Consider the following 5,656-nt stretch of genomic DNA (forward strand, 5'->3'; position numbering starts at 1 on the left):
ATGCAGCGAAGGAGAGCGCGAGAGGCGGACGCGAGAGAGAATTTTTTAAATATTTTTTTTATATTCTTTTTTAAATTAATATTTTTAGGATGAGGAAGGGGAGAGGACCTATTCTAAAATAAACTATATATTTTTAATATTTAAAATAATTTTTATTATATAACAATGTGTGTGTATGTGTATATTTTACAAAATGTTTGTGTGTGTGTGTGTGAATTTAAAATTTAAAATTTAAAATATAATAATATATAAAATATAAAATATAAAATATAATATAAAATATAATATAAAATATAAAATATAATATAAAATATAATATAATCATAAAATCTAAAATATAATATAATAATATAAAATATAATATTTACGACAGCAACACATGGTTGAGCAATGCCTGTCTGAACGAGAGTGTCTGGATATGTTGAGGCTGCCAAATGTTTGATGCTGCGCGCAGCGGAGGCGACGGCTGGGCGGGGACTCCTGCATAACAGAAATTTGTTATTAATTAATTTAATAATTTATAATTAAAAAGAAATACTTACTAGTTCCAATTTTCCACCACAGGTTCTGGTGGATATGGCTCTAGGCCAAACAGTTCCCGAAGAGCATACATGTTCTCCCATAGCCAACTGTTATTGGCATCCATTTCCCGCGCCTCTGCAGTTTCGCACCACATTTCTGCAAACATTTGTCGATGTTCTCACCTTAGCATTCTCACCCATTCTCGTTCAGTTAAACCTTGCTCCACCACGTGTTGCGGCCGTAAATTTTGCACAATGTTATAGATCATCTGAAAAATATGAATATTTAATATATATCTAAACATATTGCAACATTCTGTACAATAGTTTTAAATAAATTGTACAACTTACTATTTCGGGGAGCGTACGGCGCAGAAAACCTCCAGTCATTTTTTTTGTTTTTTTCACTCTTTTTTAAGATACTAACGTGTCAAACGCTAAAAACTTTATGACGAACATCGCGGAGACAGACCCGCTCACGTTAAAAAGAGTAGGGGATGTATAACATAATAGCTTGAACGCTTACTCGGCACATGAGATAAGAAAACAGATGGTCCGAGACAAAGATTCCATGATGAGAATAAGCATATGAATAATATTTAAAATTGAAACCACCTTCGAACGTCAATAGAACCACATTCGAACCACAATCGAACCTCGATCGAACCACGTTCAAACATCAATCAAACACCTTCGAACCACTTTCGAACCACATTCGTACCTCGATCAACCACGTTCGAACATCGATTGAACGTCAATCAACCACCTTCGAACCACTTTCGAACCACGTTCGAACATCGATCGAACGTCAATCAACCACTTTCGAACCACTTTCGTACCTCAATCAACCACGTTCGAATATCGATCGAACATCAATCAACCACTTTCATACCTCAATCAACCACTTTCGAACCACCTTCGAACCTCGATCAAACATCAATCAACCTCGATCGAACCACCTTCGAACCTCGATCAAACATCAATCAACCTCGATCGAACATCAATCGAACCACGTACATACATCGATCAACCACCTTCGAACCACTTTCGAACCATGTTCGTACCTCGATCGAACATCAATCAACCACATTCAAACCTCAATCGACTACATTTAAAAAATTATAACATAAGAATTCTGTCACATGCTGAAATTAATACGAGCACGTGTAGACATATAATACTTGTATGCGTATGAGGAAAATGAGCGAACAAAGATAATATTATTTCAATATTAATTTATTCAAAAAAAGGGTGTGGCGAATCATTGTGATGATTTGACCACCAATTAAATATTTTAAATACATTTTCTAAAGCACAATTTTTTACATGTTTATCGCAACGTAGGCTATAGGTAGTATCTAAGTTGTTTAATGCAGGAATATCTTCATAGTTTGCATCCAAGGTCTCAATAATGAAACCGTTTCTCGCATCGTCCATTATATTGGTCAACCATTCTCGCTTTTCATGGCCTTTTACGTACACAAGAGAGGATGTCTCTTCTTCTTCTTGTATCATACCAGCGATAGCTGTTGTAATCAAACGCTGAGCCATGCAGTATGGAACGCTTCCATCTTCCCATTGCAATCCATGATGATTTCGAGTCAACCATGAAGCTTGACGTCTCTCCGATTTTATGAGCACACCCCATGGTACGGGGCATGCGAAAAAATAATGTGAAACAATGAATCCTCTTCTCAGAATCGCCGCTTCCTTCACAATAAACTGTTTATTGAGAATAAATCCTTGCAGATCCACAAACGTCGGTACAACCATTTTGTTGCAAGAATGTTGGACGACTGATGTAGATTGTTAAAAATCTCAATCATTTATATTACATCGGAGGAGGGGATAATTGCTGATTATGTAATTTTACGAACTACGTTGGACAAAGGACAATATTCGACAACACGATCATGCAAGATGAGACAATATGCTGTAGTATTTGCCGGTACATCTTCCTTACATTCAAACTCTATTCTCACGTCCACGGTAGAATTTTTGACAGAATCATTTTGTCGCGAACAATCAATAACTGCGAGAGGACCGCAATGTAGAAATTTCGCGATAGTTAGTACATTCTCAATATCACACCCGTAATAAGATTTGCGAAAACGAGAGTACATATCAAACAAGAGGGCGAATCTATTTTTTTCAAAATCTAAATTTAAATCATCATAGGGATAAGATTCAGAGTTTAGATACAGCTTTACGTTGGCTAATTTACAATGATCGAATACAGTAACATCTTTTGTCATAATATTTTTTCTACCAGTCTGCAGTGCAAAGATCACATATCGTGGCTTTTCCAGCTGAGAAGCAGTTTTCACAGTCCATGAATGCTTGGTTGTACTATGTAGCACAGGAAATTCGTATAGATCCCAAGCGCGAAAACTCATGTTTAAGAATTGCCCGCTTTCCAATGCTCGTAGCAAGGACAGTTTATTAACCTCATTCAATAGTACATGAGGCATACGCCATTGTATCTTGAGTAATTCAATAGCAGCTTCAGCAGGTCCATACAGACAATTGTTGTCGTTGCGCGAACGTATCAAAATTAATTCATGGCGAGCATTAATCACAACACGTTTGTAATCTTCACAAAATCCCAATAGCATGTTGAGCGGCACGCAAAAGTTGAACATACAAATTTCATTACATGCCCCATTATGTGTCATATCCCATCCAGCATTCTTCAAGATTTTACTTCTCTCGGTTGTTAAAGAAACATAATTTTTCATCGTTGAAGTTATTCCAACGTTTCTGTTGCGATCAATCTCCACACCATTGAGTTCATATCGAATTTCATCAAACATGAACGCAACACAATTATTTGTTAATATCATCGTTTCATTTGGATCTATTTTAGATGTCATTAACTTTCCCTCGACATACAAAAAGCTTTCGCACGGCAACGTGTACAAATCCTGGTGGTGTATAGGTATCCGTATCTCGTCGCTATGTCCAAGCGATGTGTTAGCATATGGATTGTATGTATGTGTCTCAACCTTGACGATACGATCATCAAAGACTGGTTCACCACCAATATTCAAAATATCAATCATCTTTTCGTACGATGAATCCCAATGATTTTAAAAATTCGCGATTCAATGCGCTGAGTTTCTTTTTAGTGTAACGAGATCTCTGATTATTGTCGCTCACTGCCACAGCTGCTCTCGCAAAAGTATTGTCCCTCGTAATGTCCCTCGTAAAATTATTATCTCTCACGTGCTCCGTATCATTTAGCACGAGCATCACACGCTAATTTTGTCGACGCCGTACGTGCAATCTTATAGTAACTTCCTCTCCTCGAAAATCCAACAATCGTCCTTCTTGATCAACAATGCGTATCGTTAGATCAGTAATGCTCCGTACGACGATCGGGAGATAAATGATCTGTGCAGGCGTTTCCGATATCTTATATCCTGGCGGCACGCTCGGTGAAAATTCATGTATCGTGTGTACGCGCTTGTCATTACTGTACGCACCAGTGGTGACGCTACATTCTATACGGATAATATTCACGCTAATAATATTTATAGGTAAATCCGAATCATGCCATTTGTGAGGTTGCAATATACGGTTCGACGAGAATCCTAACAACGATCCTATATTGTATGGTTTATTAAAGTTTATTCTATAGATGCATTTGATTTCGCTCTTTAGAGTATTATGATTGGCGCGAAGCGCTATTGCATCTTCATTCTGCTCTTTATTGGAAGGATATTGTGAAATTGCACGTCTCAGATACTCATCTATAGCTTGTATTTCGTATGATCCTTCGGGTATTGTAATTTCCTTGTCATCGTTATCAAAGTAAAATTTATTATTCATAGAATTTACATTCGGAATCGTATGATAAGTTTCAAAATCTGTTAAACCGAGCTCATAATCACCATTCGATAAATCTATAGCTGGAAAGTAGCTTACAGCGAGAACGCTACTTTTGCCAGTCAACGTTAGTGTTAGCGACATGTTGTCAAACTGAATCGTGATGATGGATTGACAGGTTTTATATCAACCGTTTGAAGAAATCGTAAACACAATTGTCCACAATTATTCTGATTATAATTTTGATAGGATGTGTGATTGTATTCTATTTTCGTAACATTTAAATATTGCACCAATTCTTTGGGTGGTCGTAGATTACCAAAACTATCGAAATATATTGATCGATTTCCCCTCTTTACATATGCTACCCAATGAGTACCGGGACCATCAACGTCGTCCAAATTGACGATACCGCTCTCATTTTGTCGCACACCGTTTATCGGTAAATTATTGCGCATGAAAACACCTCTAAAGAATGGTATATGCATACGTCTTGCCAGTTGTTCTAATTGTACATTAGTTGTTACACCCACAGGCATTTTTAGCGTTTTTTTTTTGACGTTTTTTTTTTTCTTAGTTGAGAATCCCTGTCCACGCTTGTATGGAGCGAGATAAACTCCACGACCTTCCATAGCGCGATTATGACGTTGCATTTCTTCAAGCTGACGTTGCGCAGCCTTGCTATCATTCACAGCCTTTGCGACTCCCGCTGCTCCACCGGCCAACGAACCGAGAACTCCCAACAATGGTAAAATTGGCAAGATACCACCACGCTTCGCCACAGACAGTATTCGTTTCTTCTTCTTTTTCAAAGATTTTTTCGTCTTCATCCCCATACCGAATTTTGTCTTTGCTTTCATAGCTGCCCAAACAGTCGTAGCGGCTGCTCTTTCACCAAGAGTCGAATCTCTCGCAGTAATACGTTTTCGCGCTTTCGCAGCGAGTATATTGTCAGCAACGTGTCGTTCCCTGAGGGCGTTGTTTTGAGAATATGCAATGTCGTGCTCGCGACACGCAGCATCCAATGGATTAATGCCTCGATCACCTCTAGCCAATCGCTTTTCCAAATGAGTCCCGGACCGCAAAACTGATAGCCGGGGATATGTAATTCGATCGGAAGTGCGTTTATCGCGCGATTAAAGAGACCACTACCTATTTTCGTTGACATTCGCTGCAATCCTTTATCATCGGCGCTGGACCGTCGATGTGCGTTTGCTGCCACGGTCGATTGTAATGTTTGAAACATCGACGACAGGTCTGAATCTCTGGATCCGCCTTTATGTGTTCCGGAAGCTTGTCCCACACGT

Source organism: Prenolepis imparis, unplaced genomic scaffold (genome assembly GCF_030444845.1).
Source record: "Prenolepis imparis isolate NDT839.2.m4 unplaced genomic scaffold, iyPreImpa1.0 SCAF_2, whole genome shotgun sequence".
NCBI classification, from domain to species: Eukaryota; Metazoa; Arthropoda; class Insecta; order Hymenoptera; family Formicidae; genus Prenolepis; species Prenolepis imparis.